Source organism: Geotrypetes seraphini, chromosome 19 (genome assembly GCF_902459505.1).
Source record: "Geotrypetes seraphini chromosome 19, aGeoSer1.1, whole genome shotgun sequence".
NCBI classification, from domain to species: Eukaryota; Metazoa; Chordata; class Amphibia; order Gymnophiona; family Dermophiidae; genus Geotrypetes; species Geotrypetes seraphini.
The window spans coordinates 23,333,364-23,350,052 of NC_047102.1; positions in this window are offsets into that span (position 1 = coordinate 23,333,364).

The following is a 16,689-nucleotide window of genomic DNA, read 5'->3' on the forward strand; positions in this document are numbered from 1 at the left end:
CATGACCCGTAGTTTCTCATTTCCTGTGACATAAGGAAACAGCTGATACTCCGGTATTTCAGAGGAGCCCAACTGTCAATCACCGATGTAAAAACGTCCAACATTCAACTTCCCGATTTAACCCTGTAGGAACCACTGTCTTCCAATGAAAAATCCATGTTTGTTCTTTCTTCCACAGCCAGGCCTGCTTGTTCCCTCCTCTCCTCAAATTCGGAACTTCCAACACCACGAATTTAAGATCCTTTAATTCGTGAGATGCACTCTGCCAATGTTGAACTAAAGGAGCATCCACATCGCCCCTACAAATTTTACTAAGGTGCTCAGTAATTCGTATACGGATGCTTCTGGTGGTATGTCCAATGTATAACAACTTGCAAGGGCAAATTATCATACAGACTACCCCCAGAGTGTTACAATCTGTGTGTTGTTGCAACCAGTAATGTTTAGGTAGTTGGGGGTGTACTACTTGAGATGTTTCCATAGCATGAGGGCATATGGTGCATCGGCCACATTTAAAATGGCCCTTAGAAGGCTGAGGAGAACAAATGGCTGAGCTCACGAATTGAGAAGAGGAAATCCAGTCACGTAAGTTCTTACCCCTAGAGTAAGCAAACATAGGGGGCAGGAGCAGCTGTGTTGGTCAAAAGATGAACACGTTGAGCATACAAAGCTCTCTCATAAGCTTTTTTAATGATTCCATAACGATATCCCCTGTCTGTAAATCTTTGCCACATGTCTTTAGAACGCAATTTATATTCATCTTTGTTGCTGCATAAGCGACGTAGCCCCAAAAATTGTCCCACAGGCAAATTTTCCCGCAGGTGATGGGGATGGTAACTATTAAAATGTAAAAGATTGTTTCTGTCGGTGGTCTTACGATATATAGTTGTCTCAAAATGGCCCTGACATAAATGAATTTCAATGTCCAGGAATGCAATTTGGGTATACGAAGTGGACGCTGTGAACTGTGAGTTTGAGTCACAAGTGTTCAGCCACTGTAAAAAATTATGAAAAGTATCCAGAGTATTTGTCCACACCAAAAAGATATCGTCAATAAAACGTTTCCATACATAGATGTCAGATTGAAAAATAGAGGTGTGGACAGGTGCTTCTTCAAAGTCACTTACGTAAAGGCAAGCCAAAAGCGGGGCCATAGTGGCCCCCATGGCTGTGCCTTTTGTCTGCAGGAAAAACTCCGCATCAAATAAAAAAGTTATTTTGCAGAGCTATACTTGCTAATGTTACCAAAAAAAACATCTTGGTTCAAATGCAATTAAACAAGATTACTATCCTGCTTTTTGTTCTTGATTTCTAGCTATTTCAGGACACCACTTTTGTACTTTCACCCAGTTGTTATATTGGGCCTGATCCCTTGCCATCAGCTGAGTTGCTGTGTCAGGGAATCCCCGACCACCCTCCCACATGAACTCTGCTAGCAGGAGGGATGCCAACTCCCTCCTGCCAAAACCCCCAAACACCTCCAGTGAACTCGGCCGGCAGGAGGGATGCCCACTCCCTCTTGCCCTGGAACCCCCAGAAGCAAGCCAACCAGAAGGGATGTCCACCACCCTTCTGCCCTGGAGCCACCTTCCCCCTCCCCCCAAGGCAAGCTGGGCAGGAGGAATGCCTACTTCCTCCTGCTGCCACCCCCCCGAACTCGAACCCTCCCGAGCCCACCCAGGCTCAGGCCTCACACCCCTAACTCTACCCCCAACCCCCTGTACCTTTTGGCCAGGTACTAATGACCTGGATTAGCCACTGTGAGGACAAGCTACTGGGCTAGATGGACCATTGGTCTGACCCAGTAAGGCTATTCTTAGGCGCCAGTATTTTAGGCCAAGAAAACCCAGGCTTAATGTACTGGTGCTTAAAGTGTCTAACCAGTGCCTAAGTCAATTTAACCACCATTAGGCGTGATTCTACAAACGGCACCTAATTCTGATTGACGTGCATTAGATGCTGCTTTTCTAGAGGTCTGTTGAATTAGGTGCCATTTATAGACTCTGGCCCTATAGGTTTTAGTACAAGGCACAGCGTTTCATTTATATAAAAATATGTTAAATATGCAAAAAAGAGGTGGTTAATGATCTTCAATACTAATGCCAAGTAGAGTGGTATGGCTCACAGTTTGTCAAAGAAGCAGGTAGTGCTGGTGAGCACTATTATTTCACGACCGCTTTCTCTCGAATCTGCAACACATGATAATAAATTATTCCATTCATGGTTATACTCTCATTTTGTCTTAAATGTAGCTATAGGGTTGGGAGTTTATATTTTTATTGATTTGTCTAATGTGTGAGACATAGTGAGAATGGAGAGGCAAAAATCTGCACAGTGAGCTGCAGGGAAGAGAGCGAATCCACAAAATTACGTAAAAAGACAAAATACCAGATTCTAAAAATGGCCACCGATTGCGTATCAATCACACAACGAAGCCATTCTAGAATTGCAGCTTCGTGAAAGGTAGGTACCGGAAACATAGGCCAGGGTTTTAAAGGCCTACATTCCGGTGCCTACCTTTCACAAGAATCATGGCTACAGAGGCGCTTTATGATGTGTACACCACTTCCAGCATTAGCCACGCTTACAGTGGTGTTAATTGTCGCAAAGCACCTCTGATGCAAACAAAAGAAAATGGGAAAACATTGGTGCGTCCAAGGCGAAAGGGGAAAATGGCCAGGGCTGTGTTTGTTTGGTACCTGATTGTATGGTCATGACCAGGTGCAACATTTTGGCAAATGTTTTGGTCGGTAACCGATTTGTTCGTGTACGGAAGCGTTCATGATCAGAGGTTCTACTGTATGTTCATTGGAGAGCACAGAAGTTATATAAGTGCCAATCTGTGCTCTTTTTCTTAGCTCCAGTACTATGGAATTTACCACCTCAGTAGTCAGAGCTGAGACTCCCTCTAATTATTTCAGTCAGGTCTAAAAACCTATGTTTTCCTTATGATCTTTCATAGGGATGCTCCAGTCAGTCTTGAGGATGCTCCAGTGAAGGTTGCTCTAATCTCTTTTCACTTCTTTTTGCTTTAGACCAGGGGTGTCAAAGTCCCTCCTCGAGGGCCGCAATCCAGTCAGATTTTCAGGATTTCCCCAATGAATATGCATGAGATCTGTTTACATGCATTGCTCTCATTGTATGCTAATAATAATAATAAAAATAATAATAACAACAGTTTATATACCGCAGGACCGTGAAGTTCTATGCGGTTTACAATGCTTAGAAATGTTACAGATTGAGTGAATAAACAGAGTTACAGATTGAATGAACAAAGTACAGATTTAGCGATAGGTGATTCTTGCGCTCGGTTGTTAAGGACTAAGATTGAATGGGTTGGTCTCCTAAGTATTTCAGGAATAGATGTGTTTTCAGACGTTTCCTGAATTCTCCATAGGTAGTAGGCACAAGCAATTGTTCAAGGTCTTTACCCCATAATAGATTTCATGCATATTCATTGCGGCCCTCCAGGAGGGATCCTGACACCCCTGCTTTAGACTATATGGTTTTCATTATTATTATTATTATAGACCCAGTCTTTGGAACTCACTACCCTTAACATTTGTTCGCAATTACATCACCTTAATTTCCATATAGCTCAAAAGATGCCTTCCCAAGCTGATTTCCTGATATCCCTTGCCATCTCCTCTTGACCACATGTTTCTGGCGCAGACGTTTGTAAGGATAGTCTTACAGCACATCAATACTACTATCTTTCTCCCTCCTTCCTATTACACTGGAATTCCAGATGTCTCCCTCTTCTCCCTCTCTTTTCTTTCATAATTTTAAAGTTATATGTAAACTGCTCTGATGGCTGCTGCTATAGAGCAGTATATTAAATTAATTAATAAACTTGAAACTTGATGTGCATTGTAAACCATTCTGATGTTTTCAAGAAGGGTGAAACAGCAAATCTTTGAATAAATCTAAACATAAATATCAATTATTTATGAAGCTCACCCAGTAGTCAAGGCTGAATACAGGTAATCTATGGTTGTCTGTAGCCACATATCTCTTTTCTATGGACTAGAGTAACTGACAACAAATCCTCCTGTCTTTGTGCTTTAATTTCAATTGGCTTCAATGTAAAACTTCATCTAAATCCTTTGCTTTTTATATCCTCAGCTATCTTCCTCTGTGATCATTTTCCATTATCCACCCAGTCAATTAAAGGACTGGAAAAAATATTATTACATGTTAACATGTTATTCCAGCTGCTGATTATTGTGCTATGTTTTAATTTTTTTTAAAAAGTGTAAATAGCACTGTTGGATATTAAAAGCATTCTGTTACAAAAAATAGTACTTTGATACAATAGAATGAATAATATACAGTTTGAATGAGATGGTTTTTGTACCAAGCTCAAGATTTAATAAATGTAAGTATTCCTTTATTCTTTAATACAAACTTTAATTTACATCAACATGCAGAAATTTGCTGGAGTGTGGACATAAAAGTCTCTGTTTTTCCAGGATAATTTTACTGGCCCAACATAAGAGATCTAAGATCCTATTGTGTATATATATTTGAAATTGATTACAGCTCCCTCTTGAAACTCTCCCAAATCAGGAGGAAGATAGAAATGCATTAGGGGGAGACAATTTTTTGACCCAGAAATGATAGAAAGTTTGTCATGTTTTTGCTTTAAAAAAAATGTGGAGGGGCATAATCAAAACCAACATCTAAGTCCCCTTTTGGCCTATAGCACTAGGCACACAAAGTAGGTAGCAGGGAAATGTGCATTCTTAAAAAAAAACATCCAAAATGTGTTTTTTTCAAGAATGGCCTACCTGTATGTTCAAAGTATAACCCAGGTGATAACGTTATCCACCCTTACTTCCTTGTGCAAAAGAGAGAGCTTTTCAAACAGATTTTTTTGCCCTCAGAGATGCCACCAGAAGATCACCATATCATATCTTCTGGCTTTATACACCAAATCGTCATAGGGTCAAAATATATAGTGTGTGTCTAATTTATTTATTTATTTTTTAATTTTTTAATTGTTTTAGCCTTAAAACCATAAATATTTTAAAGAAGTTTTTCAATCTTAGAATACTTAGCTGGCTGGTGGTTGATGACTAATAAGGGATTAAAGAGCCAACATGTTTCACCCTTAGAGGGGGTTTCCTCAGGGCTACTATCCCTTTTTCTGCCAATTGTTCACGACGTGACCACCCAGTAAAGTGGGTAAAAGCACGATTCTCTAACCGGCGTCTGTCATAAACAACACCGGTTAGAGAATCGTGGAACTGTCATCGTCGTCGTCCCCCCCGGTAACGATCGCGGCAGGAGAGATGCCCAATCTCTCCTGCCACCACCCACCGCGATCCCCCAGATATATCACGGCAGGAGAGATGCCCAATCTCTCTTGCCACCACCTGCTGCAACATCCCCTGACATCATGGCAGGAGAGATACCCAGTTTCTCCTGCCGCCACCCCCCAAACCCCCCCCCCCAACGATCACGCACTTCACTGGCAGGAAGGATGCCCAAATTCCTCCTGCTGGACAAACAGTCACCTGAACCCCTGTCGGTCCGCCCAGCCCACCCCCCAACCCCACCAGATTGACTTCTGGTAATAAGGTATCCAAGATTAGGCAACCTCACACTTTTTTAAATTTTTTTTATTTCCTTGAATATCTATCTTCTAGATTTTCTTCACTTTGTTTTCTCATTATGTGGGCTAAGAAGTATACAGGATTTATGGACCTTTAATTATTTTGCTTTCCATGTTTCAAGTTTAGCATTCTATAATACTGTAATTTGTATTTGTTACAAAGTCCTCTTTGGAATGGCATCTATTTACTTATCCGCCGATATAGGCACCGTTCAGCGCGATTCAAGCACAATTGGGTGCTATTTAGTGAATCACGCTGAGCAGCACCTAATTTGGAAGCTCTAGGCACAACTAAAAGTTAGACGGCCATGCGAGCGCTTAAGAACGTAAGAAGGCACCTAACACGTAGCCACACCCACACCTAACATGCATAGCGCCTATTTTTTTGAAGGCTGCCTAAATTTTTAGAGGCGCCTTATTACAGAATGACGTTTTCTTGATAGGCGCCTATGTTTCAATCAGTGCTGATTAAAAACTTAATTGAGCTTGTCATTCAATTTAGATAGGCGCCTAACTAGTTGGGTGCCTCCGAAATAGGTGCTTAACTTTAGGCGCTGGTTACAGAATTTGGGCCTTTGTGCTATATTAACAGCGTATGGTACCCTGCCCACACTCCATCCTATTTCATGTCACTCTGTTAACAGGAATTAATACATGACATCGGCACAGATTATATGGTATAGAACAGTGGTCTCAAACTCAAATCCTTAGTGGGGCCACATTTTGGATCTGTAGGTACTTGGAGGGCCGCAGAAAAAATAGTTAATGTCTTAAAGTTAATGACAACTTTGCATGAGGTAAAACTCGTTATCTATATATATAAAATTGGAGGTATGTATGTGTGTGTGTATGTGCCGCGATCACGCAAAAACGGCTTGACCGATTTGAATGAAACTTGGTATGCAGATCCCTCACTACCTGGGGTGATATGTTCTGGGGGTCTCGCGGCCCTCCTGCACACGTGGGCGGAGCTCCAAGCAGAAAATCAGATTTCACCCATTCATGTCAATGGAAAAAATGTAAAAAGCTGCCATTCTCACAGTAATTCAAAAACGGCTTCACCGATTTGAACAAAACTTGGTATGCAGATCCCTCATTACCTGGGGTGATATGTTCTGGGGGTCTCGCGGCCCACCTGCACACGTGGGCGGAGCTACAAACATAAAATCAGATTTCACCCATTCATGTCAAAGGAAAAAAAGTAGAAAGCTGCCATTCTCACAGTACTTCAAAAACGGCTTGAAAGATTTGAACGAAACTTGGTATGCTGATCCCTCACTACCTGGGGTGATATGTTCTGGGGGTCTCGTGGCCCACCTGCACACATGGGCGGAGCTACAAACATAAAATCACATTTCACCCATTCATGTCAATGGAAAAAATGTAAAAAGCTGCCATTCTCACAGTAATTCAAAACCGGCTTGACCGATTTTAACGAAACTTGGTATGCAGATCCCTTACTACCTGGGGTGATATGTTCTGGGGGTCTCGTGGCCCACCTGCACACGTGGGCGGAGCTACAAACATAAAATCACATTTCACCCATTCATGTCAATGGAAAAAATGTAAAAAGCTGCCATTCTCACAGTAATTCAAAACCGGCTTGACCGATTTTAACGAAACTTGGTATGCAGATCCCTTACTACCTGGGGTGATATGTTCTGGGGGTCTCGCGGCCCACCTGCACACGTGGGCGGAGCTACAAACAGAAAATCATATTTCACCCATTCATGTCAATTGAAAAAATGTAAAAAGCTGCCATTCTCACTGTAATTCAAAAACGGCTTGGCCGATTTAAACAAAACTTTGTATGCAGGTCCCTCACTACCTGGGCTGATATGTTCTGGTGGTCTCGCGGCCCACCTGCACACGTGGGCGGAGCTACAAACAAAATCAGATATCACCCATTCATGTCAATGGAAAAAATGTAAAAAGCTGCCATTCTCACAGTAATTCAAAAACGGCTTGACCGATTTGAACAAAACTTGGTATGCAGATCCCTCACTACCTGGAGTGATATGTTCTGGGGGTCTCTCAGCCCACAACTCTATGTTGCTTGCTCAAGGGTGGGTTCACCCAACAATTTATATGTTCTTGCTCCTGGAGGTGAAACTAAAAATGTTGTTTTTAATCACGTTTTGCGTTAGTTGTATTGTATTCATTTTGTCAAATATTTCACATTATAATTTGAATATTGTACTTTTTATTAAGCTGTAAAACAATAATTTTATTCACCACTTTAAAGTATCTTTATTTGAATCCATTTACAGTGTTATTGCTATAATTAAATACCCGTGCAACGCCGGGGCATCAGCTAGTAGTTTATAAATATTTCCTACCTTGGGATATCCACAATGAATATGCATGAGAGTGATTTGCATACGAAGGTGCTCTGCTATTGAATTGCCTCCACCTGATCAGATTAAAGCCTATGACTAAGATTCCAGAAGGAGCCTAGATGCATGACTTCCAGCCTAGGATCGTCATTATAAATGACCAGACTAGGTAGACTGGGGAGACAGGAGAGGGAAGGGAAAAATTATAAAATAGATTACTCTTCCCTCCTACTCAAGGCTGTTGTGAATGAAGGCTCATGACACCAGATCCCAGTGCTAGATCCAAATAAACATACTAAATACTAAAGAACTGGCCTTTATCCATAAACTTCTTATTCCTCAAGAACCTACTCGAATCTTAAGATCCGCCTCTCAGTATCTACTCCATATACCATCATTGAAAATCATTAGCAGAGTGGGCGGATCCAAGATGGCTGCGGTACAGATGTGCTGAGAAGTACGCACCTGAACCACTCAGTCTCGACTTGTTTTTTCTTGGCCTGACGGCTCTTGTAGCCTGGTTCTTCCAATGCCGAAGCGAAGAGGCAGGAGAGCCGCTGGCGCCTCGCAGCTCTCCGAGGTCCCGACTTTCGGCAACATAGAGGACTTGTGGCGGCGGATGCAGGGAGTTGTAACCCCAACGTCAGAAGTTGACCCGCTGAGGGTGCCTGGTCGCGGCGAGACCGGAGCTACGCCTCTTGGGCCGGATAACACACTTAGTCCTGATGTCAGAACTCCACCCCCACAACCTCGGATCACCAGCTCTCCCAGGGGCGAGGAAACCCCTGAGATGGGGGAGGTTCTTTCCCCAGAGGCGGACAGTGAGATCTTGAAGTGTGGAGACAGAGCTCCCAGTTCAAGTAGCAGCTGTAGGAGATTCTGGGACTAAAACAGCAACGGGAGGTGAAGAAAACCAGCCAGAGCAAAGCCAAGAACTTTCTTCAGAGGGTGAGCATTTTTTCACTCAGCAAAAGTTTTTAATTCTGGAAAAGCCTCCACAAGTGACCCTGGAGTCCTTATGGAACTTAATTGCAAACTTTTCAAAAAAATAATAGCCCCAATTTCCAATATATTGAACATAAACTGATACAACACACTAAAGAGCTCAAAGAATTAAGAGAAGATCTGATTGTTATTAAATTATCAATTCAAAAGCATGACCAAGATTTATTATTGGATAAACAAGTACAGGAGTCCCTAATCAAGGACAATCTTAGTCTTAGAAAGAAATTAGAGACACTTGAGAATAATTCAAGAAACTTGAGACTAATTAATTTTCCCAGACTAACAATGATATCTCCTAGAGAAATGCTTAGGCGATATCTGGTGGAAATTTTGCAAGTCTCAGAGGAACCCTTACCACCATTTACACAAGTGTACTATCTACCAAATAAAAACGGGACTCAATCACAGGATAAAATATCTGTTCAACCATTGAATGTATCAGAAATTTTAGAAACGTCAGATAAAGAAATAGCGGTACCTTCCACATTGATACTAACTGTAGCTCTTTCAATGGATAAAATGTGGTTATTGAGGCTTTTCTTTAAAAACAAACATAAAGAGTTTCTTGGATGCAAAATTCAAATGTTTCAGAAATGTCATCGAGAATTTCTTCTTTTGAGACCTGGGGTCGTTGCTTTGGGAACAACATTTTATTTGAGACATCCTTGTGTATCATATGCCACCGCTCAGTTAAATGTTTTCTTCGAACCTCAACAATTAACTGCTTTCTTGGCTTTTTCTCAACCGGATGAAGTAAAAACAAGTGCTCAATAGTTTAATAATATGCTCCTATCTCAGCTCATTCTGTAGTTTATCTTGCTACATAGATTTATAATTTTCTTTAATTTGCCTTTGGATCCATAATTGTGGACTTGAGTTGAGTTAGCCATACATATATTTTTTCTTTTTGTTATGAAATCATGTTAAATGGTAATATGATTTAATTATCCAATGAAGTTATAATTTGACTAACTTACTTTCTGTACAAGTGAATACTTGATATGTAATTTGAAAATTTATAAATAAATAATAATAAAAAAAAGAAAATCATTAGCACACGTTGAGCTACTTCGTTGAGCACACGTTGAGCTACAGCCCCCATGATATGGAATTCTCTACCTTTTCATATCAGGGCGGAAAAAAATCCAGACAAATTTAAGGGAAATTTAAAGACACCTTTTCCACGATGCATTTGACTCTTAAAAATATCTTGAATATTGCCAGAGTTGCTCAACCATCTTGATTGCTTTCCCTCCCTTTTGTGGTTTACCTTCTATGTACTCTTTAATTTTAATTTTGTAGTTCCCCCTTATTTCCTATTATTTTCTTTGTATTGGTCAAGTTTTGTTAACTGAATATTCCTCTGTTTTGTCTTCCCCTTTTTAATACAATTTGTGAAACACTTAGAAGGTTTGATTTGCATTTAATCAAAAAATTTTATAAACTTGAAAACTTGAAATATGATAATAATAATAATAATATAACAGTTTATATACCGCAGGACCGTGAAGTTCTATGCAGTTTACAATAATTAGAAGATGTTACAGTTTGAATGGATTTAGCAATGTTCTGCCGGTTAACATTGATAGAAAGATGCTACAAGTTGAGTGGAATTGGCAAAGTTAGAAACTAGTGATTAACAACTCTAGGGATCAGTTATTGTGGGATGAGGTTAGTTGCCTAAGTACTTTAGGAACAGATATGTTTTTAGGCGTTTCCTAAATTCCCCATAAGTAGTAGACGTAAGCAATTGTTCTAGATCTATACCCCATAATGCTGCCTGGTGTGAGAGGAGATGTTGATGATGTCTTTTGAATTTACATCCTCTAAACGGTAGGGAAACAAAATTTAAGTGTGAGCTTCTCTTATGTCTGTTGGCTGAGAAACAGAAAAGGTCAGTTATGTATTTAGGGGCTAGACCGAATAGTACCTTGTAACAGAAGCAACCAAACTTGAACTTCACACGTGCCTCCATCGGCAGCCTGTGCAGAAGTCGGTAGGAAAGTGTAACATGGTCGAACTTCTTCAACCCGAGGATCAGTCTGATCGCTGTATTTTGCACTAATGAAGACATGAAGACATTGAAAAGCAATGGGGATAGTGGTGACCCTTGCTCCAGATGGATTGCTCCAGGTATCAGAGAGATTGTAATTGAAACGTACTTGATAGGTGCGAGACATCAGGAAACCTCGAAACCAGTCTAGCACCTCTTCTCTGATACCAATTGCATCTAAGCATTGTAGCAGTTTCCCATGGTCTACTAAGTCAAACGCAGAGCTCATATCGAATTGCATGATCAGGGCGTTAAGTCCCTTACTGAACAGGAGGCGTAAGTTATCCAAGATAGCCGCAATTACTGTCTCGGTGCTGAAAAAAGGTCTAAAACCAGATTGAGTTTCATGTAAGAGAGAAAATTGATTGAGATATTCTATTAATTGGGTATGTACCAATCCTTCCATGAGTTTTACAATAAATGGAATTGATGCTACTGGTCTGTAGTTGGTGACTAGTGCTGAAGATTCTTTGCTATTTTTTGGAATTGGGGTTATTATTATGCGGCCATTGTTAGTGAGGAATTTTCCATTTTTTAGATTAACGGTTAAATAATTCAGCAAAGATAGTTTAAAGTCTAATGGAGCTGCTTTCATAATTTCTGGGGAACATGAGTCCAAAACACAATATAATTTGAATACTTGTTATATAAATCTTGAAAGGAACTCCAAATTAGAGAATGACACGGTGAAAAAATTGGTCCCCGTCACCGCCCCGTCCCCGTCTCACCATCCCCGTCACCGCCCCGTCCCCGTCTCACCATCCCCGTCACCGCCCCGTCCCCGTCTCACCATCCTCTTCACCGCCCCTGCCACCCCATTCACCGCCCCGTCACCGCCACTGCAATCCCATTCACTTTTCTTTATTTACGTATAAAGGAAACATTCTTTAAAACTTTAAAACTTAGTTAAATATTAGTTAATAACTATACAAAAACAAAACACGCAGAGAAAAAATTAATTAATATAAATTCTCAAAACTGACACATTTTGATCACTAAATTTAAAATAGTTATTTTTCATACAGTTTTTCAATCACTAATCTTCCACCACCCCTGGGGCTAGCAATGCAAAAACAAACACGACATGTACTTTAAATGCTTACAAAGTCCCACCTCTTTACTAGAGATCTTACTGAGCTCCTTCAAACCCCCAAGCTCCCATCCCATACACCTCATTTGGGCCAAAAGGGTTTCCGAAAGTACTTTAGCCCAAAGAATGTAGGGCCTCCCTTTAGGTACAATTATTCCAAGGAACCCCAATGGCCAAAATTAGAACCCATGAAGGGACACAGAGCGTAGAAGTCTGCTTGGTGTTCTCTTTAAGTCTCAACTACTGGAGTTGCCATTGAAGCATATTCTAATCTGTCTTGCCATACATGAGACACACACTGTAGAAATCTGCCTGACTTTGTTCTAATGTTCCAACTACTGAAATTGCTGTTGAAGCCCTATCTAACACATCCTAATCTGTCTTACCACACATGGAACAAAGACCATAGAAGTCTGTTCAACACTGGCCTTACTGTAGTTCCTCACAGCCAGAGTCGCTGTATAAGCAGTGCTGCAAGTCTCCCCTCCCCCCAGCGATCACGGCAGGAGGGCACCCAACCCCTCCTGTAGACCCCCCCAACGGCCCTCCCGACAATCGCAGCAGAAGGGTACCCAACCCCTCCTGCCGGTCCTCCCAATGGCCTCCCCTAAGATCGCCGGCAGGAGGGTACCCAACCCCTCCTGCTGGACCCCCCCCCCAACGAACCCTCCCACCCCGGAACCCCCTTAGTCTTACTTTCCAAGTTGGACCGGACGGCTCCTCACACGTATGGCCAGCAGGCTTGCCTCCGTCCAAATGAGGCGGGCCCGCCCCTACCCTGCCCAACCCACAGGATCCTAGGGCCTGATTGGTCTAGGCACCTAAAGCCACTCCCGCTATAGGAGGGGCCTTAGGTGCTTGGGCCAATCAGGCCCTAGGATCCTGTGGGTTAGGCAGGGGAGGGGAGGGGCGGGCCCGCCTCATTTGGACGGAGGCAGGCCTGCTGGCCAGACGAGCGAGGAGCTGTCCGGTCCAACTTGGAAAGTAAGACTAAGGGGGTTCCGGGGTGGGAGGGTTCGTTGGGGGGGGGTCCAGCAGGAGGGGTTGGGTACCCTCCTGCCGGCGATCTTAGGGGAGGCCATTGGGAGGACCGGCAGGAGGGGTTGGGTACCCTTCTGCTGCGATTGTCGGGAGGGCCGTTGGGGGGGTCTACAGGAGGGGTTGGGTGCCCTCCTGCCGTGATTGGCCCAAGCACCTAAGGCCCCTCCTATAGCGGGAGTGGCTTTAGGTGCCTAGACCAATCAGGCCCTAGGATCCTGTGGGTTGGGCAGGGTAGGGGCGGGCCCGCCTCATTTGGACGGAGGCAAGCCTGCTGGCCATACATGTGAGGAGCCGTCCGGTCCAACTTGGAAAGTAAGACTAAGGGGGTTCCGGGGTGGGAGGGTTCGTTGGGGGGGGGGGGTCCAGCAGGAGGGGTTGGGTACCCTCCTGCCGGCGATCTTAGGGGAGGCCATTGGGAGGACCGGCAGGAGGGGTTGGGTACCCTTCTGCTGCGATTGGCAGGAAGGGTTGATCTGACAAATGAGGAGCACGGTGAAACACAGGTAAATAGCGGTTCCTAGAAGGGGGTACATTGGCCCGCGGGGACAAACCTGTTCACCGTTTCCACGGTCGGTGAATGGCCTTGTCCCCGTCACCGCAGCGACTGCTAGTTTTCTTCCCCGTTTTCGGCGGTGACCCGCGGCTTAAATGCGGTGGCCGCGGGTAAACCGTCACCGTGTCATTCTCTACTCCAAATCATGTCAGCTGGAATAGCATTTCCTTGTATATTGGTTATTTGATGTTCATATGTGTCATTTGTCGAACAGTTGATTCTTAGGTTTTTAATTTTTGAATCGAAATGCTGTGCTAAATCATTTGCTGAAGGTAGTTTGATATTATGCACGAGTTGAGTGTGGTGTGTGGTGTTAAATAGATTCATAACCAGGTTGAACAGCTCTTTTGTATTGGTACCTTTTGGGCTAGTATTAGGTCGATTATGGAAGAGTAAAATGCTTTACGTTTTTCTTTTATCAGTTGTTTATAGATTTTTATGTTGGATCTCCAATTGTTCCGGTCTGTCAATTTTCCTGTTTTTTTTCCAAATTCTTTCTAGTCATCTGATTAGTTGTTTCATTTTTAGAAATTCGGTGTCAAAGGCCAGATAAAAGCCAAATGGCCCATCCAGTCTGCCCATCCACTATCTCCTCCTCTCCCCAAGATTGCACTTGCCTGTTCCACACTTTTTTTAAAACTCAAACACAGTCTATGTCTCTACCACCTCTACCAGGAGACTATTCCATGCATCTACCACCCTTTCTGTAAAAAAGTATTTTCTTAGATTACTCCAGAGCTTCCTTTCAAATGAGATTTGCCTCATGCGCATTTATGCCACGTAGGTATTTAAACATCTCTACCATATATCTCCCCTCTCCCGCCTTTCCTCCAAAGTATACATATTGAGATCTTTAAGTCTAAAGCAGTGGTCTCAAACTCAAACCCAAACCCTTTGTGGGGCCACATTTTGGATTTGTAGGTACTTGGAGGGCCGCAGAAAAAAATAGTTAATGCCTTATTAAAGAAATTACAATTTTGCATGAGGTAAAACTCTTTATAGTTTATAAAACTTTCCTGACTGACTGACTGTCCAGCCTTCTTTCAATGTGAACAGCCTAGAAGTCGCCTGACTATGGCGGTATAGAAAAATAAAGTTATTATTATTATATTATTATTATTATTTGACTGTTTTTCTCTCCGTCTTCACTTTCTGCCTTGCATCCATCTTTGTTAAAGAAATACAGGGATATATATATAACTGGTTAGTCAGAAAAATAGCTGTACTGATAGATAGGAGACTGACTATTGTTATAATTACCAGTGAGGAGAGAGTGACATATACTTTGAAAAATGCTCAGAAGAGTGAAACCCTGAAGAGGGGGTGAAGACCTCCTCTTAAGAAAGAGTTTATCGTCCAATCATTGCATTGGTGTATGAAAACATCACTCTCTGGTCTCTGGTAAAGCTTGAACTATGCTTATAAGCTCAAATTAATGATGTACCAAAATTTTTATGAAGAAATTCTCTGTCAAGTAGAAAAATGATGCAATGCACTTAACTGAAGAGTTAAGATTCTCAGGGGTCCCGACGCGGCCCCGTTTCAAGATCTGCTTCAGGAGACCCAAAAATAAATCATTTGAAACCCTCTGTGCAGGCTTTAATAAGGTCACAATGCTTTTCCAAAAGAGAAAATCTGAAAAACAATAATAATAATTTTGTAAAAAACCCCACAACACAGCAGTATGCTAAAACTTACTGTGGTGAGGAAACGAATAACATCTTACTAGCAAAACAATGAAGCAAGGAAGTATTGAGAACTTACATACCAGTCATTAGATTCAAAAATTCCAAACGACGGAGAGCACGACCCGCCTCACTCAATTTATGCTGAAAAGAGGGGGAGGGGGGGTGAGCTCCGATTGAACGTAATGACGTCAAAAAACGCCAAAAACGTCAAAAGGTTATTGTCACCAGCTAACAACTGACACTGTACATAAAGCATGTTGAAAATTGAAAAAATATGAAAAGAAAAATTTATGCAAAAAGGCAAAACTTAGGAAAAACAAAGCAGAGATTACAAGAAAGCAACCCATTCGATCTCGTTGTTTAGTCCATAAGGGTGCAGCGTGTTCAATTCAAAAATCCACTGCTGTTCTTTACGCCAAAGTAGTTTAGAAACATCACCTCCACGGGTGAGGGTTACTGAATCCAAGATGGAAAATTTCAAATCAGCTGTACTGTGTTGGTATTGGAGCCAGTGTTGGACTAGTGGGGCTTCTCGTGTGCCGGATTTAATTCTACTAATGTGTTCTCCAATTCGGGTTTTCACACTCCGGATGGTGCAACCCACATACTGCATGCCACACGGACATCGAATGATATACACTACCTCTTTGGTGTTACAATCTGAGACCAAAGTGGTAGGTTTCTTTTTTGTAGATAAGCTAATCTCCTGCAAGGGAACACTGTGCGAACACATCTTACAATGCCCACACAGCATGTGCCTACCCTCAACAGGGGAGATTTCTGCTGATGAGCTGAAAAACTGTGAATGAACTAATCGTTGTTTCAAATTGTGCTGTTTGGTAAATGCAAAGCGGGGAAGATCCTGAAACTCTGGGTGGTACTGCATGATATGCCACTGTTGCTTAATAATGCGCTTAATGTGAAAAGCCAAGTGAGAATATGGTAGAATGCATACTAGAGGGTGATCCTCAGGTTTAGGTTGAGTCGCTAGCAACAATGAACGATTAGCATACAGCCCCCTCTTATAAGCTTTGTGGATGACTCCAGCAGGGTACCCTCTTTCTTCAAATCTCGTTGTCATAACTTCTGATTGCGAGATATAGTCCTGTACTGAAGTACAAAGTCTTCGGAGCCTCAGGAATTGCCCCGCTGGGATGTTATCCCTCAAATGCTTGGGGTGAAAACTATCATATTGCAAAAGATTGTTACGGTCAGTGGGTTTGCGGTATATGGTTGTCTGGAAATTCCCATTGATTAACAGTACATTTATGTCCAAAAAAGAGACTTGATGATGATCTGTGGTCAT